Source organism: Leuresthes tenuis, unplaced genomic scaffold (assembly GCF_036924035.1).
Source record: "Leuresthes tenuis unplaced genomic scaffold, fLeuTen1.0.hap1 SCAF_1, whole genome shotgun sequence".
In the NCBI taxonomy this organism is placed as follows: domain Eukaryota; kingdom Metazoa; phylum Chordata; class Actinopteri; order Atheriniformes; family Atherinopsidae; genus Leuresthes; species Leuresthes tenuis.
Genome location: NW_027325355.1, coordinates 43,024,011 through 43,047,141, shown reverse-complemented (window position 1 = coordinate 43,047,141; position 23,131 = coordinate 43,024,011). Strand labels below are relative to the sequence as shown.

The following is a 23,131-nucleotide window of genomic DNA, read 5'->3' as shown; positions in this document are numbered from 1 at the left end:
GTTTCATAGAGGAAGTATATGATTCCAGTACCTATATAATTCACATTTGTAACAAATATTGTTGCTTACCGCCACACCACCCTGAATAAGCCCCACCTTGTCTTATCCTGGAAGCCAAGCAGGGTTGGGTTGGGTCTGGTTCGTACTTCAATGGGAGACTGCTTGGGAATACCAGGTGCTGTAAGCTTCTTCTCTACTCTCTACCACCTTCATGTCTTTTGTGGCAACGTCTGATCCTCCTGTGACACATGAGGAAGTTGGTCATCTTCAGCTGCTGCTGCTTCTTTGTTGGCAGACACGAAGTGATCTGAGAGTCTCAGTTTCAGCTGCAGAGAATAATCACATCAGGGAAGAAGATGTGCCCACTACAAGTCAGCCTTTCTCGGCAATTATCTGGTTACATAGAGGAAGTGTATGATTCCAGTACCTATATAATGCACATTTGTCCCAGATATTGTTGCTTACGGCCACACCACCCTGAATAAGCCCGACCTCGTCTGATCTTGGAAGTCAAGCAGGTTTGGGCCTGGTTAGTACTTGGATGGGAGACTGCTTGGGAATACCAGGTGCTGTAAGCTTTTTCTCTTCTCTCTACCACCTGCATGTCTTTTGTTGCAACGTCTGATCACCCTGTGACACATGAGGAAGTTGGTCATCTTCAGCTGCTGCTGCTTTGTTGGCAGACACAAAGTGATCTGAGAGTCTCATTTTCAGCTGGAGAGAATTATCACGTCAAGGAAGAAGATGTGCCCACTACATATCAGCCTTTCTCGGCAATTATCTGGTTACATAGAGGAAGTGTATGATTCCATTGCCTATATAATGCACATTTGTCACGGAGATTGTTACTTACGGCCAAACCACCCTGAATATGTCTGACCTTGTCTGATCTTGGAAGCCAAGGAGGGCTGGGCCTGGTTAGTACTTTGATGGGACACCGCTTGGGAATACCAGGTGCTGTAAGCTTTTTCTCTACCACCTACATGTCTTTTGTTGTAATGTCTGATCGCCCTGTGACACATGAGGAAGTTGGTCATCTTCAGCTGCTGCTGCTTTGTTGGCAGACACGAAGTGATCTGAGAGTCTCAGTTTCAGCTGCAGAGAATAATCACATCAAGGAAGAAGATGTGCCCACAACAAGTTAGCCTTTCTCTGCAATTATCTGGTTACATAGAGGAACTGTATTATTCCAGTACCTATATAATGCACATTTTTCACAGACATTGTTACTTACGGCCACACCACCCTGAATATGCCCGACCTCGACTGATCTCGGAAGCCAAGGAAGGCTGGGCCTGGTTAGTACTTGAATGGGAGACCCCTTGGGAATGCCAGGTGCTGTAAGCTTTTTCTCTTCTCTCTACCACCTGCATGTATTTTGTTGCAAGGTCTGATCGCCCTGTGACACATAAGGAAGTTGGTCATCTTCAGCTGCTGCTGCTTTGTTGGCAGACACGAAGTGATCTGAGAGTCTCATTTTCAGCTGGAGAGAATAATCACGTCAGGGAAGAAGATGTGCCCACTATTTATCAGCCTTTCTCTGCAATTATCTGGTTATATAGAGGAAACGTATGATTCCAGTACCTATACAATTTACATTTGTCACAGACATTGTTGCTTACGGCCACACCACCCTGAATAAGCCCGACCTCGTCTGATCTCGGAAGCCAAGCAGGGTTGTGCCTGGTTAGTACTTGGATGGGAGACCCCTTGGGATTATCAGGTGCTGTAAGCTTTTTCTCTTCTCTCAACCACCTGCATGTCTTTTGTTGCAATGTCTGATCGCCCTGTGACACATGAGGAAGTTGGTCATCTTCAGCTGCTGCTGCTTTGTTGGCAGACACGAAGTGATATGAGAGTCTCAGTTTCAGCTGGAGAGAATAATCACATCAGGGAAGATGTTTCCACTACTTATCAGCCTTTCTTGGCAATTATCTGGTTGCATAGAGGAACCGTATGATTCCAGTACCTATACAGTTTATATTTGTCACAGACATTGTTGCTTACGGCCACACCACCCTGAATATGCCCGACCTCGTCTGATCTCAGAACCCAAGCAGGGTTGGGCCTGATTAGTACTTGAATGGGAGACTGCTTGGGAATACCAGGTGCTGTAAGCTTTTTCTCTTCTCTCAACCACCTGCATGTCTTTTGTTGCAACGCCTGATCACCCTGTGACACATTAGGAAGTTGGTCATCTTCAGCTGCTGCTGCTTTGTTGGCAGACACGAAGTGATCTTAGAGTCTCATTTTCAGCTGGAGAAAATTATCACGTCAGGGAACAAGATGTGCCCACTACATATCAGCCTTTTTCGGCAATTATCTTGTTACATAGAGGAACCATATGATTCCATTGCCTATATAATGCACATTTGTCACAGAGATTGTTGCTTACGGCCAAACCACCCTGAATATGTCTGACCTCGTCTGATCTCAGAAGCCAAGGAGGGTTGGGCCTGGTTAGTACTTTGATGAGAGACCGCTTGGGATTACGAGGTGCTGTAAGCTTTTTCTCTTCTCTCTACCACCTGCATGTCTTTTGTTGCAACGTCTGATCGCCCTGTGACACATGAGGAAGTTGGTCATCTTCAGCTGCTGCTGCTTTGTTGGCAGACACAAAGTGATCTGAGAGTCTCAGTTTCAGCTGAAGAGAATAATCACATCAGGGAAGAAGATGTGCCCACTACATATCAGCCTTTCTCGGCAATTATCTGGTTACATAGAGGAAGTGTATGATTCCATTGCCTATATAATGCACATTTGTCACGGAGATTGTTACTTACGGCCAAACCACCCTGAATATGTCTGACCTTGTCTGATCTTGGAAGCCAAGGAGGGCTGGGCCTGGTTAGTACTTTGATGGGACACCGCTTGGGAATACCAGGTGCTGTAAGCTTTTTCTCTACCACCTACATGTCTTTTGTTGTAATGTCTGATCGCCCTGTGACACATGAGGAAGTTGGTCATCTTCAGCTGCTGCTGCTTTGTTAGCAGACACGAAGTGATCTGAGAGTCTCATTTTCAGCTGGAGAGAATAATCACATCAAGGAAGAAGATGTGCCCACAACAAGTTAGCCTTTCTCTGCAATTATCTGGTTACATAGAGGAACTGTATTATTCCAGTACCTATATAATGCACATTTTTCACAGACATTGTTACTTACGGCCACACCACCCTGAATATGCCCGACCTCGACTGATCTCGGAAGCCAAGGAGGGCTGGGCCTGGTTAGTACTTGAATGGGAGACCCCTTGGGAATGCCAGGTGCTGTAAGCTTTTTGTCTTCTCTCGACCACCTGCATGTCTTTTGTTGCAACGTCTGATCACCCTGTGACACATGAGGAAGTTGGTCATCTTCAGCTGCTGCTGCTGCTTTGTTGGCAGACACGAAGTGATCTGAGAGTCTCAGTTTCAGCTGAAGAGAATGATCACATCAGAGAAGATGATATGCCCACTACACATCAGCCTTTCTCGGCAATTATCTGGTTTCATAGAGGAAGTGTATGATTCCAGTACCTATATAATTCACATTTGTAACAAATATTGTTGCTTACCGCCACACCACCCTGAATAAGCCCCACCTTGTCTTATCCTGGAAGCCAAGCAGGGTTGGGTTGGGTCTGGTTCGTACTTCAATGGGAGACTGCTTGGGAATACCAGGTGCTGTAAGCTTTTTCTCTTCTCTGGACCACCTGAATGTCTTTTGTTGCAACGTCTGACCACCCTGTGACACATGAGGAAGTTGGTCATCTTCAGCTGCTGCTGCTTTGTTGGCAGACATGAAGTGATCTGAGAGTCTCAGTTTCAGTTGCAGAGAATGATCACATCAGAGAAGATGATTTACCCCCTACACATCAGCCTTTCTCGGCAATTATCTGGTTGCATAGAGGAACCGTATGATTCCAGTACCTATATAATGCACATTTGTCAGAGACATTGCTGCTTACGGTCACACCACCCGGAACATGCCTGACCTTGTCTGATCTCGGAAGCCAAGCAGGGTTGGGCCTGGTTAGTTCTTGGATGGGAGACCACTTGGGAATACCAGGTGCTGTAAGCTTGTTCTCTACTCTCTACCACCTTCATGTCTTTTGTGGCAACGTCTGATCCTCCTGTGACACATGAGGAAGTTGGTCATCTTCAGCTGCTGCTGCTTCTTTGTTGGCATACACGAAGTGATCTGAGAGTCTCAATTTCAGCTGCAGAGAATAATCACATCAGGGAAGAAGATGTGCCCACTACAAGTCAGCCTTTCTCGGCAATTATCTGGTTACATAGAGGAAGTGTATGATTCCAGTACCTATATAATGCACATTTGTCACAGCTATTGTTGCTTACGGCCACACCACCCTGAATAAGCCCGACCTCGTCTGATCTTGGAAGTCAAGCAGGTTTGGGCCTGGTTAGTACTTGGATGGGAGACTGCTTGGGAATACCAGGTGCTGTAAGCTTTTTCCCTTCTCTCTACCACCTGCATGTCTTTTGTTGCAACGTCTGATCACCCTGTGACACATGAGGAAGTTGGTCATCTTCAGCTGCTGCTGCTTTGTTGGCAGACACAAAGTGATCTGAGAGTCTTTTTTTCAGCTGGAGAGAATTATCACGTCAGGGAAGAAGATGTGCCCACTACATATCAGCCTTTCTCGGCAATTATCTGGTTACATAGAGGAAGTGTATGATTCCATTGCCTATATAATGCACATTTGTCACGGAGATTGTTACTTACGGCCAAACCACCCTGAATATGTCTGACCTTGTCTGATCTCGGAAGCCAAGGAGGGCTGGGCCTGGTTAGTACTTTGATGGAACACCGCTTGGGAATACCAGGTGCTGTAAGCTTTTTCTCTTCTCTCTACCACCTACATGTCTTTTGTTGCAATGTCTGATCGCCCTGTGACACATGAGGAAGTTGGTCATCTTCAGCTGCTGCTGCTTTGTTAGCAGACACGAAGTGATCTGAGAGTCTCAGTTTCAGCTACAGAGAATAATCACATCAAGGAAGAAGATGTGCCCACAACAAGTTAGCCTTTCTCTGCAATTATCTGGTTACATAGAGGAACTGTATTATTCCAGTACCTATATAATGCACATTTTTCACAGACATTGTTACTTACGGCCACACCACCCTGAATATGCCCGACCTCGACTGATCTCGGAAGCCAAGGAGGGCTGGGCCTGGTTAGTACTTGAATGGGAGACCCCTTGGGAATGTCAGGTGCTGTAAGCTTTTTCTCTTCTCTCTACCACCTGCATGTATTTTGTTGCAAGGTCTGATCGCCCTGTGACACATGAGGAAGTTGGTCATCTTCAGCTGCTGCTGCTTTGTTGGCAGACACGAAGTGATCTGAGAGTCTCATTTTCAGCTGGAGAGAATAATCACGTCAGGGAAGAAGATGTGCCCACTATTTATCAGCCTTTCTCTGCAATTATCTGGTTATATAGAGGAAACGTATGATTCCAGTACCTATACAATTTACATTTGTCACAGACATTGTTGCTTACGGCCACACCACACTGAATATGTCTGACCTTGTCTGATCTCGGAAGCCAAGGAGGGCTGGGCCTGGTTAGTACTTTGATGGGACACCGCTTGGGAATACCAGGTGCTGTAAGCTTTTTCTCTTCTCTCTACCACCTACATGTCTTTTGTTGCAATGTCTGATCGCCCTGTGACACATGAGGAAGTTGGTCATCTTCAGCTGCTGCTGCTTTGTTAGCACACACGAAGTGATCTGAGAGTCTCAGTTTCAGCTGAAGAGAATAATCACGTCAGGGAAGAAGATGTGCCCACTACACATCAGCCTTTCTCATCAATTATCTGGTTACATAGAGGAACCGTATGATTCCTGTACTTATATAATGCACATTTGTCACAGACATTGTTACTTACGGCCACACCACCCTGAATTTGTCTGATCTCGGAAGCCAAGCAGTGTTGGGCCTGGTTAGTACTTGGGTGGGAGACCGCTTGGGAATACCAGGTGCTGTAAGCTTTTTCTCTTCTCTCTACCACCTGCATGTGTTTTGTTGCAACGTCTGATCACCCTGTGACACATGAGGAAGTTGGTCATCTTCAGCTGCTGCTACTGCTTTGTTGGCAGACACGAAGTGATCTGAGAGTCTCAGTTTCAGCTGAAGAGAATGATCACATCAGAGAAGATGATATGCCCACTACACATCAGCCTTTCTCGGCAATTATCTGGTTTCATAGAGGAAGTATATGATTCCAGTACCTATATAATTCACATTTGTAACAAATATTGTTGCTTACCGCCACACCACCCTGAATAAGCCCCACCTTGTCTTATCCTGGAAGCCAAGCAGGGTTGGGTTGGGTCTGGTTCGTACTTCAATGGGAGACTGCTTGGGAATACCAGGTGCTGTAAGCTTCTTCTCTACTCTCTACCACCTTCATGTCTTTTGTGGCAACGTCTGATCCTCCTGTGACACATGAGGAAGTTGGTCATCTTCAGCTGCTGCTGCTTCTTTGTTGGCAGACACGAAGTGATCTGAGAGTCTCAGTTTCAGCTGCAGAGAATAATCACATCAGGGAAGAAGATGTGCCCACTACAAGTCAGCCTTTCTCGGCAATTATCTGGTTACATAGAGGAAGTGTATGATTCCAGTACCTATATAATGCACATTTGTCACAGATATTGTTGCTTACGGCCACACCACCCTGAATAAGCCCGACCTCGTCTGATCTTGGAAGTCAAGCAGGTTTGGGCCTGGTTAGTACTTGGATGGGAGACTGCTTGGGAATACCAGGTGCTGTAAGCTTTTTGTCTTCTCTCTACCACCTGCATGTCTTTTGTTGCAACGTCTGATCACCCTGTGACACATGAGGAAGTTGGTCATCTTCAGCTGCTGCTGCTTTGTTGGCAGACACAAAGTGATCTGAGAGTCTCATTTTCAGCTGGAGAGAATTATCACGTCAAGGAAGAAGATGTGCCCACTACATATCAGCCTTTCTCGGCAATTATCTGGTTACATAGAGGAAGTGTATGATTCCATTGCCTATATAATGCACATTTGTCACGGAGATTGTTACTTACGGCCAAACCACCCTGAATATGTCTGACCTTGTCTGATCTTGGAAGCCAAGGAGGGCTGGGCCTGGTTAGTACTTTGATGGGACACCGCTTGGGAATACCAGGTGCTGTAAGCTTTTTCTCTACCACCTACATGTCTTTTGTTGTAATGTCTGATCGCCCTGTGACACATGAGGAAGTTGGTCATCTTCAGCTGCTGCTGCTTTGTTAGCAGACACGAAGTGATCTGAGAGTCTCAGTTTCAGCTGCAGAGAATAATCACATCAAGGAAGAAGATGTGCCCACAACAAGTTAGCCTTTCTCTGCAATTATCTGGTTACATAGAGGAACTGTATTATTCCAGTACCTATATAATGCACATTTTTCACAGACATTGTTACTTACGGCCACACCACCCTGAATATGCCCGACCTCGACTGATCTCGGAAGCCAAGGAAGGCTGGGCCTGGTTAGTACTTGAATGGGAGACCCCTTGGGAATGCCAGGTGCTGTAAGCTTTTTCTCTTCTCTCTACCACCTGCATGTATTTTGTTGCAAGGTCTGATCGCCCTGTGACACATAAGGAAGTTGGTCATCTTCAGCTGCTGCTGCTTTGTTGGCAGACACGAAGTGATCTGAGAGTCTCATTTTCAGCTGGAGAGAATAATCACGTCAGGGAAGAAGATGTGCCCACTATTTATCAGCCTTTCTCTGCAATTATCTGGTTATATAGAGGAAACGTATGATTCCAGTACCTATACAATTTACATTTGTCACAGACATTGTTGCTTACGGCCACACCACCCTGAATAAGCCCGACCTCGTCTGATCTCGGAAGCCAAGCAGGGTTGTGCCTGGTTAGTACTTGGATGGGAGACCCCTTGGGATTATCAGGTGCTGTAAGCTTTTTCTCTTCTCTCAACCACCTGCATGTCTTTTGTTGCAATGTCTGATCGCCCTGTGACACATGAGGAAGTTGGTCATCTTCAGCTGCTGCTGCTTTGTTGGCAGACACGAAGTGATATGAGAGTCTCAGTTTCAGCTGGAGAGAATAATCACATCAGGGAAGATGTTTCCACTACTTATCAGCCTTTCTTGGCAATTATCTGGTTGCATAGAGGAACCGTATGATTCCAGTACCTATACAGTTTATATTTGTCACAGACATTGTTGCTTACGGCCACACCACCCTGAATATGCCCGACCTCGTCTGATCTCAGAACCCAAGCAGGGTTGGGCCTGATTAGTACTTGAATGGGAGACTGCTTGGGAATACCAGGTGCTGTAAGCTTTTTCTCTTCTCTCAACCACCTGCATGTCTTTTGTTGCAACGCCTGATCACCCTGTGACACATTAGGAAGTTGGTCATCTTCAGCTGCTGCTGCTTTGTTGGCAGACACGAAGTGATCTTAGAGTCTCATTTTCAGCTGGAGAAAATTATCACGTCAGGGAACAAGATGTGCCCACTACATATCAGCCTTTTTCGGCAATTATCTTGTTACATAGAGGAACCATATGATTCCATTGCCTATATAATGCACATTTGTCACAGAGATTGTTGCTTACGGCCAAACCACCCTGAATATGTCTGACCTCGTCTGATCTCAGAAGCCAAGGAGGGTTGGGCCTGGTTAGTACTTTGATGAGAGACCGCTTGGGATTACGAGGTGCTGTAAGCTTTTTCTCTTCTCTCTACCACCTGCATGTCTTTTGTTGCAACGTCTGATCGCCCTGTGACACATGAGGAAGTTGGTCATCTTCAGCTGCTGCTGCTTTGTTGGCAGACACAAAGTGATCTGAGAGTCTCAGTTTCAGCTGAAGAGAATAATCACATCAGGGAAGAAGATGTGCCCACTACATATCAGCCTTTCTCGGCAATTATCTGGTTACATAGAGGAAGTGTATGATTCCATTGCCTATATAATGCACATTTGTCACGGAGATTGTTACTTACGGCCAAACCACCCTGAATATGTCTGACCTTGTCTGATCTTGGAAGCCAAGGAGGGCTGGGCCTGGTTAGTACTTTGATGGGACACCGCTTGGGAATACCAGGTGCTGTAAGCTTTTTCTCTACCACCTACATGTCTTTTGTTGTAATGTCTGATCGCCCTGTGACACATGAGGAAGTTGGTCATCTTCAGCTGCTGCTGCTTTGTTAGCAGACACGAAGTGATCTGAGAGTCTCATTTTCAGCTGGAGAGAATAATCACATCAAGGAAGAAGATGTGCCCACAACAAGTTAGCCTTTCTCTGCAATTATCTGGTTACATAGAGGAACTGTATTATTCCAGTACCTATATAATGCACATTTTTCACAGACATTGTTACTTACGGCCACACCACCCTGAATATGCCCGACCTCGACTGATCTCGGAAGCCAAGGAGGGCTGGGCCTGGTTAGTACTTGAATGGGAGACCCCTTGGGAATGCCAGGTGCTGTAAGCTTTTTGTCTTCTCTCGACCACCTGCATGTCTTTTGTTGCAACGTCTGATCACCCTGTGACACATGAGGAAGTTGGTCATCTTCAGCTGCTGCTGCTGCTTTGTTGGCAGACACGAAGTGATCTGAGAGTCTCAGTTTCAGCTGAAGAGAATGATCACATCAGAGAAGATGATATGCCCACTACACATCAGCCTTTCTCGGCAATTATCTGGTTTCATAGAGGAAGTGTATGATTCCAGTACCTATATAATTCACATTTGTAACAAATATTGTTGCTTACCGCCACACCACCCTGAATAAGCCCCACCTTGTCTTATCCTGGAAGCCAAGCAGGGTTGGGTTGGGTCTGGTTCGTACTTCAATGGGAGACTGCTTGGGAATACCAGGTGCTGTAAGCTTTTTCTCTTCTCTGGACCACCTGAATGTCTTTTGTTGCAACGTCTGACCACCCTGTGACACATGAGGAAGTTGGTCATCTTCAGCTGCTGCTGCTTTGTTGGCAGACATGAAGTGATCTGAGAGTCTCAGTTTCAGTTGCAGAGAATGATCACATCAGAGAAGATGATTTACCCCCTACACATCAGCCTTTCTCGGCAATTATCTGGTTGCATAGAGGAACCGTATGATTCCAGTACCTATATAATGCACATTTGTCAGAGACATTGCTGCTTACGGTCACACCACCCGGAACATGCCTGACCTTGTCTGATCTCGGAAGCCAAGCAGGGTTGGGCCTGGTTAGTTCTTGGATGGGAGACCACTTGGGAATACCAGGTGCTGTAAGCTTGTTCTCTACTCTCTACCACCTTCATGTCTTTTGTGGCAACGTCTGATCCTCCTGTGACACATGAGGAAGTTGGTCATCTTCAGCTGCTGCTGCTTCTTTGTTGGCATACACGAAGTGATCTGAGAGTCTCAATTTCAGCTGCAGAGAATAATCACATCAGGGAAGAAGATGTGCCCACTACAAGTCAGCCTTTCTCGGCAATTATCTGGTTACATAGAGGAAGTGTATGATTCCAGTACCTATATAATGCACATTTGTCACAGCTATTGTTGCTTACGGCCACACCACCCTGAATAAGCCCGACCTCGTCTGATCTTGGAAGTCAAGCAGGTTTGGGCCTGGTTAGTACTTGGATGGGAGACTGCTTGGGAATACCAGGTGCTGTAAGCTTTTTCCCTTCTCTCTACCACCTGCATGTCTTTTGTTGCAACGTCTGATCACCCTGTGACACATGAGGAAGTTGGTCATCTTCAGCTGCTGCTGCTTTGTTGGCAGACACAAAGTGATCTGAGAGTCTTTTTTTCAGCTGGAGAGAATTATCACGTCAGGGAAGAAGATGTGCCCACTACATATCAGCCTTTCTCGGCAATTATCTGGTTACATAGAGGAAGTGTATGATTCCATTGCCTATATAATGCACATTTGTCACGGAGATTGTTACTTACGGCCAAACCACCCTGAATATGTCTGACCTTGTCTGATCTCGGAAGCCAAGGAGGGCTGGGCCTGGTTAGTACTTTGATGGAACACCGCTTGGGAATACCAGGTGCTGTAAGCTTTTTCTCTTCTCTCTACCACCTACATGTCTTTTGTTGCAATGTCTGATCGCCCTGTGACACATGAGGAAGTTGGTCATCTTCAGCTGCTGCTGCTTTGTTAGCAGACACGAAGTGATCTGAGAGTCTCAGTTTCAGCTACAGAGAATAATCACATCAAGGAAGAAGATGTGCCCACAACAAGTTAGCCTTTCTCTGCAATTATCTGGTTACATAGAGGAACTGTATTATTCCAGTACCTATATAATGCACATTTTTCACAGACATTGTTACTTACGGCCACACCACCCTGAATATGCCCGACCTCGACTGATCTCGGAAGCCAAGGAGGGCTGGGCCTGGTTAGTACTTGAATGGGAGACCCCTTGGGAATGTCAGGTGCTGTAAGCTTTTTCTCTTCTCTCTACCACCTGCATGTATTTTGTTGCAAGGTCTGATCGCCCTGTGACACATGAGGAAGTTGGTCATCTTCAGCTGCTGCTGCTTTGTTGGCAGACACGAAGTGATCTGAGAGTCTCATTTTCAGCTGGAGAGAATAATCACGTCAGGGAAGAAGATGTGCCCACTATTTATCAGCCTTTCTCTGCAATTATCTGGTTATATAGAGGAAACGTATGATTCCAGTACCTATACAATTTACATTTGTCACAGACATTGTTGCTTACGGCCACACCACCCTGAATATGTCTGACCTTGTCTGATCTCGGAAGCCAAGGAGGGCTGGGCCTGCTTAGTACTTTGATGGGACACCGCTTGGGAATACCAGGTGCTGTAAGCTTTTTCTCTTCTCTCTACCACCTACATGTCTTTTGTTGCAATGTCTGATCGCCCTGTGACACATGAGGAAGTTGGTCATCTTCAGCTGCTGCTGCTTTGTTAGCACACACGAAGTGATCTGAGAGTCTCAGTTTCAGCTGAAGAGAATAATCACGTCAGGGAAGAAGATGTGCCCACTACACATCAGCCTTTCTCATCAATTATCTGGTTACATAGAGGAACCGTATGATTCCTGTACTTATATAATGCACATTTGTCACAGACATTGTTACTTACGGCCACACCACCCTGAATTTGTCTGATCTCGGAAGCCAAGCAGTGTTGGGCCTGGTTAGTACTTGGGTGGGAGACCGCTTGGGAATACCAGGTGCTGTAAGCTTTTTCTCTTCTCTCTACCACCTGCATGTGTTTTGTTGCAACGTCTGATCACCCTGTGACACATGAGGAAGTTGGTCATCTTCAGCTGCTGCTACTGCTTTGTTGGCAGACACGAAGTGATCTGAGAGTCTCAGTTTCAGCTGAAGAGAATGATCACATCAGAGAAGATGATATGCCCACTACACATCAGCCTTTCTCGGCAATTATCTGGTTTCATAGAGGAAGTATATGATTCCAGTACCTATATAATTCACATTTGTAACAAATATTGTTGCTTACCGCCACACCACCCTGAATAAGCCCCACCTTGTCTTATCCTGGAAGCCAAGCAGGGTTGGGTTGGGTCTGGTTCGTACTTCAATGGGAGACTGCTTGGGAATACCAGGTGCTGTAAGCTTCTTCTCTACTCTCTACCACCTTCATGTCTTTTGTGGCAACGTCTGATCCTCCTGTGACACATGAGGAAGTTGGTCATCTTCAGCTGCTGCTGCTTCTTTGTTGGCAGACACGAAGTGATCTGAGAGTCTCAGTTTCAGCTGCAGAGAATAATCACATCAGGGAAGAAGATGTGCCCACTACAAGTCAGCCTTTCTCGGCAATTATCTGGTTACATAGAGGAAGTGTATGATTCCAGTACCTATATAATGCACATTTGTCACAGATATTGTTGCTTACGGCCACACCACCCTGAATAAGCCCGACCTCGTCTGATCTTGGAAGTCAAGCAGGTTTGGGCCTGGTTAGTACTTGGATGGGAGACTGCTTGGGAATACCAGGTGCTGTAAGCTTTTTCTCTTCTCTCTACCACCTGCATGTCTTTTGTTGCAACGTCTGATCACCCTGTGACACATGAGGAAGTTGGTCATCTTCAGCTGCTGCTGCTTTGTTGGCAGACACAAAGTGATCTGAGAGTCTCATTTTCAGCTGGAGAGAATTATCACGTCAAGGAAGAAGATGTGCCCACTACATATCAGCCTTTCTCGGCAATTATCTGGTTACATAGAGGAAGTGTATGATTCCATTGCCTATATAATGCACATTTGTCACGGAGATTGTTACTTACGGCCAAACCACCCTGAATATGTCTGACCTTGTCTGATCTTGGAAGCCAAGGAGGGCTGGGCCTGGTTAGTACTTTGATGGGACACCGCTTGGGAATACCAGGTGCTGTAAGCTTTTTCTCTACCACCTACATGTCTTTTGTTGTAATGTCTGATCGCCCTGTGACACATGAGGAATTGGTCATCTTCAGCTGCTGCTGCTTTGTTAGCAGACACGAAGTGATCTGAGAGTCTCAGTTTCAGCTGCAGAGAATAATCACATCAAGGAAGAAGATGTGCCCACAACAAGTTAGCCTTTCTCTGCAATTATCTGGTTACATAGAGGAACTGTATTATTCCAGTACCTATATAATGCACATTTTTCACAGACATTGTTACTTACGGCCACACCACCCTGAATATGCCCGACCTCGACTGATCTCGGAAGCCAAGGAAGGCTGGGCCTGGTTAGTACTTGAATGGGAGACCCCTTGGGAATGCCAGGTGCTGTAAGCTTTTTCTCTTCTCTCTACCACCTGCATGTATTTTGTTGCAAGGTCTGATCGCCCTGTGACACATAAGGAAGTTGGTCATCTTCAGCTGCTGCTGCTTTGTTGGCAGACACGAAGTGATCTGAGAGTCTCATTTTCAGCTGGAGAGAATAATCACGTCAGGGAAGAAGATGTGCCCACTATTTATCAGCCTTTCTCTGCAATTATCTGGTTATATAGAGGAAACGTATGATTCCAGTACCTATACAATTTACATTTGTCACAGACATTGTTGCTTACGGCCACACCACCCTGAATAAGCCCGACCTCGTCTGATCTCGGAAGCCAAGCAGGGTTGTGCCTGGTTAGTACTTGGATGGGAGACCCCTTGGGATTATCAGGTGCTGTAAGCTTTTTCTCTTCTCTCAACCACCTGCATGTCTTTTGTTGCAACGTCTGATCACCCTGTGACACATGAGGAAGTTGGTCATCTTCAGTTTCTGCTGCTTTGTTGGCAGACACGAAGTGATCTTAGAGTCTCATTTTCAGCTGGAGAAAATTATCACGTCAGGGAACAAGATGTGCCCACTACATATCAGCCTTTCTTGGCAATTATCTGGTTGCATAGAGGAACCGTATGATTCCAGTACCTATATAATGCACATTTGTCACAGACATTGTTACTTACGGCCACACCACCCTGAATATGCCCAACCTCGTCTGATCTCAGAACCCAAGCAGGGTTGGGCCTGATTAGTACTTGAATGGGAGACTGCTTGGGAATACCAGGTGCTGTAAGCTTTTTCTCTTCTCTCTACCACCTGCATGTCTTTTGTTGCAATGTCTGATCGCCCTGTGACACATGAGGAAGTTGGTCATCTTCAGCTGCTGCTGCTTTGTTGGCAGACACGAAGTGATATGAGAGTCTCAGTTTCAGCTGGAGAGAATAATCACATCAGGGAAGATGTTTCCACTACTTATCAGCCTTTCTTGGCAATTATCTGGTTGCATAGAGGAACCGTATGATTCCAGTACCTATACAGTTTATATTTGTCACAGACATTGTTGCTTACGGCCACACCACCCTGAATATGCCCGACCTCGTCTGATCTCAGAACCCAAGCAGGGTTGGGCCTGATTAGTACTTGAATGGGAGACTGCTTGGGAATACCAGGTGCTGTAAGCTTTTTCTCTTCTCTCAACCACCTGCATGTCTTTTGTTGCAACGCCTGATCACCCTGTGACACATTAGGAAGTTGGTCATCTTCAGCTGCTGCTGCTTAGTTGGCAGACACGAAGTGATCTTAGAGTCTCATTTTCAGCTGGAGAAAATTATCACGTCAGGGAACAAGATGTGCCCACTACATATCAGCCTTTTTCGGCAATTATCTTGTTACATAGAGGAACCATATGATTCCATTGCCTATATAATGCACATTTGTCACAGAGATTGTTGCTTACGGCCAAACCACCCTGAATATGTCTGACCTCGTCTGATCTCAGAAGCCAAGGAGGGTTGGGCCTGGTTAGTACTTTGATGAGAGACCGCTTGGGATTACGAGGTGCTGTAAGCTTTTTCTCTTCTCTCTACCACCTGCATGTCTTTTGTTGCAACGTCTGATCGCCCTGTGACACATGAGGAAGTTGGTCATCTTCAGCTGCTGCTGCTTTGTTGGCAGACACAAAGTGATCTGAGAGTCTCAGTTTCAGCTGAAGAGAATAATCACATCAGGGAAGAAGATGTGCCCACTACATATCAGCCTTTCTCGGCAATTATCTGGTTACATAGAGGAAGTGTATGATTCCATTGCCTATATAATGCACATTTGTCACGGAGATTGTTACTTACGGCCAAACCACCCTGAATATGTCTGACCTTGTCTGATCTTGGAAGCCAAGGAGGGCTGGGCCTGGTTAGTACTTTGATGGGACACCGCTTGGGAATACCAGGTGCTGTAAGCTTTTTCTCTACCACCTACATGTCTTTTGTTGTAATGTCTGATCGCCCTGTGACACATGAGGAAGTTGGTCATCTTCAGCTGCTGCTGCTTTGTTAGCAGACACGAAGTGATCTGAGAGTCTCATTTTCAGCTGGAGAGAATAATCACATCAAGGAAGAAGATGTGCCCACAACAAGTTAGCCTTTCTCTGCAATTATCTGGTTACATAGAGGAACTGTATTATTCCAGTACCTATATAATGCACATTTTTCACAGACATTGTTACTTACGGCCACACCACCCTGAATATGCCCGACCTCGACTGATCTCGGAAGCCAAGGAGGGCTGGGCCTGGTTAGTACTTGAATGGGAGACCCCTTGGGAATGCCAGGTGCTGTAAGCTTTTTCTCTTCTCTCTACCACCTGCATGTATTTTGTTGCAAGGTCTGATCGCCCTGTGACACATAAGGAAGTTGGTCATCTTCAGCTGCTGCTGCTTTGTTGGCAGACACGAAGTGATCTGAGAGTCTCATTTTCAGCTGGAGAGAATAATCACGTCAGGGAAGAAGATGTGCCCACTATTTATCAGCCTTTCTCTGCAATTATCTGGTTATATAGAGGAAACGTATGATTCCAGTACCTATACAATTTACATTTGTCACAGACATTGTTGCTTACGGCCACACCACCCTGAATAAGCCCGACCTCGTCTGATCTCGGAAGCCAAGCAGGGTTGTGCCTGGTTAGTACTTGGATGGGAGACCGCTTGGGATTATCAGGTGCTGTAAGCTTTTTCTCTTCTCTCAACCACCTGCATGTCTTTTGTTGCAACGTCTGATCACCCTGTGACACATGAGGAAGTTGGTCATCTTCAGTTTCTGCTGCTTTGTTGGCAGACACGAAGTGATCTTAGAGTCTCATTTTCAGCTGGAGAAAATTATCACGTCAGGGAACAAGATGTGTCCACTACATATCAGCCTTTCTTGGCAATTATCTGGTTGCATAGAGGAACCGTATGATTCCAGTACCTATATAATGCACATTTGTCACAGACATTGTTACTTACGGCCACACCACCCTGAATATGCCCAACCTCGTCTGATCTCAGAACCCAAGCAGGGTTGGGCCTGATTAGTACTTGAATGGGAGACTGCTTGGGAATACCAGGTGCTGTAAGCTTTTTCTCTTCTCTCTACCACCTGCATGTCTTTTGTTGCAATGTCTGATCGCCCTGTGACACATGAGGAAGTTGGTCATCTTCAGCTGCTGCTGCTTTGTTGGCAGACACGAAGTGATATGAGAGTCTCAGTTTCAGCTGGAGAGAATAATCACATCAGGGAAGATGTTTCCACTACTGATCAGCCTTTCTTGGCAATTATCTGGTTGCATAGAGGAACCGTATGATTCCAGTACCTATACAGTTTATATTTGTCACAGACATTGTTGCTTACGGCCACACCACCCTGAATATGCCCGACCTCGTCTGATCTTGGAAGCCAAGCAGGATTGGGCCTGGTTAGTACTTGGATGGGAGACCGCTTGGGAATACCAGGTGCTGTAAGCTTTTTCTCTTCTCTCAACCACCTGCATGTCTTTTGTTGCAACGCCTGATCACCCTGTGACACATTAGGAAGTTGGTCATCTTCAGCTGCTGCTGCTTTGTTGGCAGACACGAAGTGATCTTAGAGTCTCATTTTCAGCTGGAGAAAATTATCACGTCAGGGAACAAGATGTGCCCACTACATATCAGCCTTTTTCGGCAATTATCTTGTTACATAGAGGAACCATATGATTCCATTGCCTATATAATGCACATTTGTCACAGAGATTGTTGCTTACGGCCAAACCACCCTGAATATGTCTGACCTCGTCTGATCTCAGAAGCCAAGGAGGGTTGGGCCTGGTTAGTACTTTGATGAGAGACCGCTTGGGATTACGAGGTGCTGTAAGCTTTTTCTCTTCTCTCTACCACCTGCATGTCTTTTGTTGCAACGTCTGATCGCCCTGTGACACATGAGGAAGTTGGTCATCTTCAGCTGCTGCTGCTTTGTTGGCAGACACAAAGTGATCTGAGAGTCTCAGTTTCAGCTGAAGAGAATAATCACATCAGGGAAGAAGATGTGCCCACTACAAGTTAGCCTTTCTTGGCAATTATCTGGTTGCATAGAGGAACCGTATGATTCCAGTACCTATATAATGCATATTTGTCACAGACATTGCTACTTTCGGCCACACCACCCTGAATATGCCCGACCTAGTATGATCTCGGAACCCAAGCAGGGTTGGGCCTGGTTAGTACTTGAATGGGAGACCGCTTGGGAATACCAGGTGCTGTAAATTTTTTCTCTTCTCTCTACCACCTGCATGTCTTTTGTTGCAATGTCTGATTATCCTGTGACACATGAGGAAGTTGGTCATCTTCAGCTGCTGCTGCTTTGTTGGCAGACACGAAGTGATCTTAGAGTCTCAGTTTCAGCTGCAGAGAATAATCACATCAGGGAAGAAGATGTGCCCACTACAAGTTAGCCTTTCTTGGCAATTATCTGGTTGCATAGAGGAACCGTATGATTCCAGTACCTATATAATGCACATTTGTCACAGACATTGTTACTTACGGCCACACCACCCTGAATATGCCCGACCTCGTCTGATCTCAGAACCCAAGCAGGGTTGGGCCTTGTTAGTACTTGAATGGGAGACTGCTTGGGAATACCAGGTGCTGTAAGCTTTTTCTCTTCTCTCTACCACCTGCATGTCTTTTGTTGCAATGTCTGATCGCCCTTTGACACATGAGGAAGTTGGTCATCTTCAGCTGCTGCTGCTTTGTTGGCAGACACGAAGTGATATGAGAGTCTCAGTTTCAGCTGGAGAGAATAATCACGACAGGGAAGATGTTTCCACTACTTATCAGCCTTTCTTGGCAATTATCTGGTTGCATAGAGGAACCGTATGATTCCAGTACCTATACAGTTTATATTTGTCACAGACATTGTTGCTTACGGCCACACCACCCTGAATATGCCCGACCTCGTCTGATCTTGGAAACCAAGCAGGGTTGGGCCTGGTTAGTACTTGGATGGGAGACTGCTTGGGAATACCAGGTGCTGTAAGCTTTTTCTCTTCTCTCAACCACCTGCATGTCTTTTGTTGCAACGTCTGATCACCCTGTGACACATGAGGAAGTTGGTCATCTTCAGCTGCTGCTGCTTTGTTGGCAGACACGAAGTGATCTTAGAGTCTCATTTTCAAATGGAGAAAATTATCACGTCAGGGAACAAGATGTGCCCACTACATATCAGCCTTTCTCGGCAATTATCTTGTTACATAGAGGAACCATATGATTCCATTGCCTATATAATGCACATTTGTCACAGAGATTGTTGCTTACGGCCAAACCACCCTGAATATGTCTGACCTCGTCTGCTCTCAGAAGCCAAGGAGGGTTCGGCCTGGTTAGTACTTGGGTGGGAGACTGCTTGGGAATACCAGGTGCTGTAAGCTTTATCTCTTCTCTGGACCACCTGAATGTCTTTTGTTGCAACGTCTGATCACCCTGTGACACATGAGGAAGTTTGTCATCTTCAGCTTCTGCTGCTTTGTTGGCAGACACGAAGTGATCTGAGAGTCTCAGTTTCAGCTGAAGAGAATGATCACATCAGAGAAGATGATATGCCCACTACACATCAGCCTTTCTCGGCAATTATCTGGTTTCATAGAGGAAGTGTATGATTCCAGTACCTATATAATTCACATTTCTAACAAATATTGTTGCTTACCGCCACACCACCCTGAATAAGCCCCACCTTGTCTTATCCTGGAAGCCAAGCGGGGTTGGGTCTGGTTCGTACTTCAATGGGAGACTGCTTGGGAATACCAGGTGCTGTAAGCTTTTTCTCTTCTCTCTACCACCTGCATGTGTTTTGTTGCAACGTCTGATCACCCTGTGACACATGAGGAAGTTTGTCATCTTCAGCTGCTGCTGCTTTGTTGGCAGACACGAAGTGATCTGAGAGTCTCAGTTTCAACTGAAGAGAATAATAACGTCAGGGAAGAAGATGTGCCCACTACACATCAGCCTTTCTCGGCAATTATCTGGTTACATAGAGGAACTGTATGATTCCAGTACCTATATAATGCACATTTGTCACAGACATTGTTGCTTACGGCCACACCACCCTCAATATGCCTGACCTCGTCTGATCTCGGAAGCCAAGCACGGTTGGCCTGGTTAGTACTTGGGTGGGAGACTGCTTGGGAATACCAGGTGCTGTAAGCTTTATCTCTTCTCTGGACCACCTGAATGTCTTTTGTTGCAACGTCTGATCACCCTGTGACACATGAGGAAGTTGGTCATCTTCAGCTTCTGCTGCTTTGTTGGCAGACACGAAGTGATCTGAGAGTCTCAGTTTCAGCTGCAGAGAATAATAACGTCAGGGAAGAAGATGTGCCCACTACACATCAGCCTTTCTCGGCAATTATCTGGTTACATAGAAGAAGTGTATTTTTCCAGTACCTATATAATGCACATTTGTCACAGACATTGTTGCTTACGGCCACACCACCCTCAATATGCCTGACCTCGTCTGATCTCGGAAGCCAAGCACGGTTGGCCTGGTTAGTACTTGGGTGGGAGACTGCTTGGGAATACCAGGTGCTGTAAGCTTTATCTCTTCTCTGGACCACCTGAATGTCTTTTGTTGCAACGTCTGATCACCCTGTGACACATGAGGAAGTTGGTCATCTTCAGCTTCTGCTGCTTTGTTGGCAGACACGAAGTGATCTGAGAGTCTCAGTTTCAGCTGCAGAGAATAATCACGTCAGGGAAGAAGATGTGCCCACTACACATAAGCCTTTCTCTGCAATTATCTGGTTACATAGAGGAACCATATGATTCCAGTACCTATATAATGCACATTTGTCACAGACATTGTCGCTTACGGCCACACCACCCTGAACATGCCTGACCTCGTCTGATCTCGGAAGCCAAGCAAGGTTGGCCTGGTTAGTACTTGGGTGGGAGACTGCTTGGGAATACCAGGTGCTGTAAGCTTTATCTCTTCTCTGGACCACCTAAATGTCTTTTGTTGCAACGTCTGATCACCCTGTGACACATGAGGAAGTTGGTCATCTTCAGCTGCTGCTGCTTTGTTGGCAGACACGAAGTGATCTGAGAGTCTCAGTTTCAGCTGCAGAGAATAATCACGTCAGGGAAGAAGATGTGCCCACTACACATAAGCCTTTCTCTGCAATTATCTGGTTACATAGAGGAAGTGTATGATTCCAGTACTTAGCAGCCACCACCCCAAGGCCCCTAAGGGACCCCGCCCCACACCGCAAGACAGCCCCACCTGCAAGCCCCCAAAACTGCCCTCCAAGCCTGACACACAGTCCCCCCCAACAATGACCAACCCGGTCCCCACGACCCGAGAGACCACCAGACGCCCGAAGCCACACAGTTAATCAGCGGGGACCAGAGAGAATGAAATTCAGCCAATTGATGTTTTAAGGAGGCAGACATTGTTCCCATGCTAATATAATCTAAAAGAACATTTCTAAACAGGTTAATACACAGACTGTTTTTCGCTTTCCAGTTCATGAGAATAGTTTTCTTTGCGATACATAACACTGCGAGGACCATGCAAACAAGCAGAGAAAAAACAAACACACAAACAAACAAAAACAAGCACAAGTAGTGGCAATCGCATACAACACAACTGTGCATATAGATGACCTGAGGCGACATGGTAATACATCAACTGCTACTGGACTAATGAATGTGTATTGTGTGTGTGTGTGTGTGTGTGTGTGAGAACATGCAACACCCATGGCACAGGACCTACATGATAACCGTTCTTACTTATGAGTGTATAAGTGTACACGGCCACAATCCACAGCCCCCCCAAGCAATCAGAAACAGGCAGAGAGGCCCACAAGACCCAGGCCACCAGCAGCCCCCACGGAGCACAGAACCCAGGATGCCCACCGCAGGGACAACCACGCATCCACTCAGAAGACAGCAGTGGAAGCCCCCGGACAGAGCCCCCATAAGCATAGGGCAGAGGCGCCCGGGAGCCAGGGGCAACAGCCCACCGACCCCACCAGGCCCCAGCCGCCCAGACATGGGCCGTGCACCGGACCCGGCCCCAGGAGCCCGAGCGCCCCAAAACCCCCCGGCAGAGGCCCCACCCAAGCGCCCCAGACAGCCACGCAGTGGGTCAGCGCCTGCCCCAGTGCCCCTGGCCAAGAGCCCTGGCAGTCAAGACGTGCCCACAGGTGGGTGAAGTCGCGAGGAGTGGGGAGAGGCAACGCCGCCCCCCCCATTGGGAGAAGCACAGGCAGGCCAGGCGACAGCAAGTCCCAGACCCAGGCCCAATCATCACCACACACACTTTCACGTCCCATACATCCACACATCCACACGTCATCCCTCCCTTGACTCCGCTGGGGTCTAGCACAGTGGGCACACCATGGGGCCAGCAGCCCCCCAGCCACCACAGACCCTGAACCAGCAGAATAATTAATTCCTCCTGGCCACTCCTTCCCGAGCAGCAACCAGGAAGTAGGGGTGTGAGAAGACCCCTCCCCTCACCCTTCTGGCTCTTCAATATTTTCTAATAGTGAGCGATTAAAATTGAGGGGCAGCCAACCTTGTAGAACTGGGAGCGCGGCCCTCTGGGCAGCCTACATACCCAAAGAGCCCCGTCCACCAGATGCCACTCAGTGCAACCACCCCCCAAGACCTAATGTGTGTGTGTGTGTTTGATAAGTAGTGATGTCTAAGGTGTAATTAAAACAGGGGCGGGGAACTGCAGAGTGCAGCCAAGGGGACCACCTACGTGGTCCCATCCACTACACCCCACAGAACACACACGCCCCCCAAAACCCTTCATGTGTGAGTGTGTGCTGTGTACAGGAGCCAAAAGGGAGAGGGTATGGGGATATACACCGGGGGAGCTACTCTCCCCCGGAGAGGGCTGCCAGGGCCTGGCTGCAATAGGCACCCCCGCTACCTGGGACCCAGCACAGGGCAGGAGGGCCTGATGTCCACCAGGCTCGGGGCTTGCAGCGACCATATTCCGGGAGCTACTGTACCCCCAGAAGGTACCCACCCCGCCCAACCCCACTCAACCCAACCCCATCCCACCCCGGAGGACCTCTACAAAAAAACAAACAAACCACCCGGTCACACCAGACGCAGCAGCCCGGGCCTGAGACCCACCATCACCCAGGCCCCCCCCTCAACAGAGGAAAAGCACCCCCCCACCGCACGCCCCAACAGCCTAAAGAAAACAACCACCTGCGGATACCCTGGAGGTCCCAGAGCAACAAGCCTGGCACCAGGACCTGCACCAACCCACCCATACTGTGGCATGTCCAGGGCAACCCAGCCCCCCCGGGCGCAAGGCAGCGCCCAGCCACCAGGGCCCAGGCCCAGCACCACCACCCACGCCAGAGCGGCCCAGC

The 23,131-nt window shown here is 47.2% G+C and overlaps 2 non-coding genes and 46 pseudogenes across 2 annotated transcripts; all 48 read left to right on the top strand.

Annotated features, from left to right (window-relative positions):
* Window positions 1-459: 459 nt before the first annotated feature.
* On the top strand, window positions 460-578 carry LOC140298147 (5S ribosomal RNA; annotated as a pseudogene).
* Window positions 579-847: 269 nt separating this feature from the next.
* Window positions 848-966, top strand: LOC140295601 (5S ribosomal RNA; annotated as a pseudogene).
* Window positions 967-1,228: 262 nt separating this feature from the next.
* LOC140290677 (5S ribosomal RNA) lies at window positions 1,229-1,347 on the top strand (annotated as a pseudogene).
* A 269-nt stretch (window positions 1,348-1,616) lies between these two features.
* On the top strand, window positions 1,617-1,735 carry LOC140319083 (5S ribosomal RNA; annotated as a pseudogene).
* A 266-nt stretch (window positions 1,736-2,001) lies between these two features.
* LOC140309134 (5S ribosomal RNA) lies at window positions 2,002-2,120 on the top strand (annotated as a pseudogene).
* A 269-nt stretch (window positions 2,121-2,389) lies between these two features.
* LOC140295350 (5S ribosomal RNA) lies at window positions 2,390-2,508 on the top strand (annotated as a pseudogene).
* Window positions 2,509-2,777: 269 nt separating this feature from the next.
* On the top strand, window positions 2,778-2,896 carry LOC140295599 (5S ribosomal RNA; annotated as a pseudogene).
* A 262-nt stretch (window positions 2,897-3,158) lies between these two features.
* LOC140272779 (5S ribosomal RNA) lies at window positions 3,159-3,277 on the top strand (annotated as a pseudogene).
* A 665-nt stretch (window positions 3,278-3,942) lies between these two features.
* Window positions 3,943-4,061, top strand: LOC140272529 (5S ribosomal RNA; annotated as a pseudogene).
* A 272-nt stretch (window positions 4,062-4,333) lies between these two features.
* LOC140298136 (5S ribosomal RNA) lies at window positions 4,334-4,452 on the top strand (annotated as a pseudogene).
* Window positions 4,453-4,721: 269 nt separating this feature from the next.
* LOC140295275 (5S ribosomal RNA) lies at window positions 4,722-4,840 on the top strand (annotated as a pseudogene).
* Window positions 4,841-5,109: 269 nt separating this feature from the next.
* On the top strand, window positions 5,110-5,228 carry LOC140284906 (5S ribosomal RNA; annotated as a pseudogene).
* Window positions 5,229-5,497: 269 nt separating this feature from the next.
* LOC140294137 (5S ribosomal RNA) lies at window positions 5,498-5,616 on the top strand (annotated as a pseudogene).
* Window positions 5,617-5,885: 269 nt separating this feature from the next.
* LOC140296290 (5S ribosomal RNA) lies at window positions 5,886-5,994 on the top strand (annotated as a pseudogene).
* Window positions 5,995-6,662: 668 nt separating this feature from the next.
* On the top strand, window positions 6,663-6,781 carry LOC140298125 (5S ribosomal RNA; annotated as a pseudogene).
* A 269-nt stretch (window positions 6,782-7,050) lies between these two features.
* On the top strand, window positions 7,051-7,169 carry LOC140295598 (5S ribosomal RNA; annotated as a pseudogene).
* A 262-nt stretch (window positions 7,170-7,431) lies between these two features.
* Window positions 7,432-7,550, top strand: LOC140290676 (5S ribosomal RNA; annotated as a pseudogene).
* Window positions 7,551-7,819: 269 nt separating this feature from the next.
* LOC140319079 (5S ribosomal RNA) lies at window positions 7,820-7,938 on the top strand (annotated as a pseudogene).
* A 266-nt stretch (window positions 7,939-8,204) lies between these two features.
* LOC140309127 (5S ribosomal RNA) lies at window positions 8,205-8,323 on the top strand (annotated as a pseudogene).
* A 269-nt stretch (window positions 8,324-8,592) lies between these two features.
* Window positions 8,593-8,711, top strand: LOC140295349 (5S ribosomal RNA; annotated as a pseudogene).
* A 269-nt stretch (window positions 8,712-8,980) lies between these two features.
* On the top strand, window positions 8,981-9,099 carry LOC140295597 (5S ribosomal RNA; annotated as a pseudogene).
* Window positions 9,100-9,361: 262 nt separating this feature from the next.
* Window positions 9,362-9,480, top strand: LOC140272774 (5S ribosomal RNA; annotated as a pseudogene).
* Window positions 9,481-10,145: 665 nt separating this feature from the next.
* LOC140272518 (5S ribosomal RNA) lies at window positions 10,146-10,264 on the top strand (annotated as a pseudogene).
* A 272-nt stretch (window positions 10,265-10,536) lies between these two features.
* LOC140298114 (5S ribosomal RNA) lies at window positions 10,537-10,655 on the top strand (annotated as a pseudogene).
* A 269-nt stretch (window positions 10,656-10,924) lies between these two features.
* On the top strand, window positions 10,925-11,043 carry LOC140295273 (5S ribosomal RNA; annotated as a pseudogene).
* A 269-nt stretch (window positions 11,044-11,312) lies between these two features.
* Window positions 11,313-11,431, top strand: LOC140284899 (5S ribosomal RNA; annotated as a pseudogene).
* A 269-nt stretch (window positions 11,432-11,700) lies between these two features.
* Window positions 11,701-11,819, top strand: LOC140294072 (5S ribosomal RNA; annotated as a pseudogene).
* A 269-nt stretch (window positions 11,820-12,088) lies between these two features.
* On the top strand, window positions 12,089-12,197 carry LOC140296289 (5S ribosomal RNA; annotated as a pseudogene).
* Window positions 12,198-12,865: 668 nt separating this feature from the next.
* On the top strand, window positions 12,866-12,984 carry LOC140298103 (5S ribosomal RNA; annotated as a pseudogene).
* A 269-nt stretch (window positions 12,985-13,253) lies between these two features.
* LOC140295596 (5S ribosomal RNA) lies at window positions 13,254-13,372 on the top strand (annotated as a pseudogene).
* A 261-nt stretch (window positions 13,373-13,633) lies between these two features.
* On the top strand, window positions 13,634-13,752 carry LOC140290675 (5S ribosomal RNA; annotated as a pseudogene).
* Window positions 13,753-14,021: 269 nt separating this feature from the next.
* LOC140319073 (5S ribosomal RNA) lies at window positions 14,022-14,140 on the top strand (annotated as a pseudogene).
* Window positions 14,141-14,409: 269 nt separating this feature from the next.
* Window positions 14,410-14,528, top strand: LOC140292006 (5S ribosomal RNA; annotated as a pseudogene).
* A 266-nt stretch (window positions 14,529-14,794) lies between these two features.
* On the top strand, window positions 14,795-14,913 carry LOC140309120 (5S ribosomal RNA; annotated as a pseudogene).
* Window positions 14,914-15,182: 269 nt separating this feature from the next.
* LOC140295348 (5S ribosomal RNA) lies at window positions 15,183-15,301 on the top strand (annotated as a pseudogene).
* Window positions 15,302-15,570: 269 nt separating this feature from the next.
* Window positions 15,571-15,689, top strand: LOC140295594 (5S ribosomal RNA; annotated as a pseudogene).
* Window positions 15,690-15,951: 262 nt separating this feature from the next.
* Window positions 15,952-16,070, top strand: LOC140272770 (5S ribosomal RNA; annotated as a pseudogene).
* A 269-nt stretch (window positions 16,071-16,339) lies between these two features.
* On the top strand, window positions 16,340-16,458 carry LOC140318000 (5S ribosomal RNA; annotated as a pseudogene).
* Window positions 16,459-16,727: 269 nt separating this feature from the next.
* On the top strand, window positions 16,728-16,846 carry LOC140292005 (5S ribosomal RNA; annotated as a pseudogene).
* Window positions 16,847-17,112: 266 nt separating this feature from the next.
* On the top strand, window positions 17,113-17,231 carry LOC140298167 (5S ribosomal RNA). The gene has a single exon (XR_011913839.1). It is a non-coding gene; the product is annotated as a 5S ribosomal RNA (ribosomal RNA).
* A 269-nt stretch (window positions 17,232-17,500) lies between these two features.
* LOC140295347 (5S ribosomal RNA) lies at window positions 17,501-17,619 on the top strand (annotated as a pseudogene).
* Window positions 17,620-17,888: 269 nt separating this feature from the next.
* Window positions 17,889-18,007, top strand: LOC140289035 (5S ribosomal RNA; annotated as a pseudogene).
* A 269-nt stretch (window positions 18,008-18,276) lies between these two features.
* On the top strand, window positions 18,277-18,395 carry LOC140291620 (5S ribosomal RNA; annotated as a pseudogene).
* A 266-nt stretch (window positions 18,396-18,661) lies between these two features.
* Window positions 18,662-18,780, top strand: LOC140297519 (5S ribosomal RNA). Its single transcript, XR_011913246.1, has one exon. It is a non-coding gene; the product is annotated as a 5S ribosomal RNA (ribosomal RNA).
* A 269-nt stretch (window positions 18,781-19,049) lies between these two features.
* LOC140291423 (5S ribosomal RNA) lies at window positions 19,050-19,168 on the top strand (annotated as a pseudogene).
* A 657-nt stretch (window positions 19,169-19,825) lies between these two features.
* LOC140293446 (5S ribosomal RNA) lies at window positions 19,826-19,943 on the top strand (annotated as a pseudogene).
* A 269-nt stretch (window positions 19,944-20,212) lies between these two features.
* Window positions 20,213-20,330, top strand: LOC140293445 (5S ribosomal RNA; annotated as a pseudogene).
* Window positions 20,331-20,599: 269 nt separating this feature from the next.
* LOC140289369 (5S ribosomal RNA) lies at window positions 20,600-20,717 on the top strand (annotated as a pseudogene).
* Window positions 20,718-23,131: the final 2,414 nt, after the last annotated feature.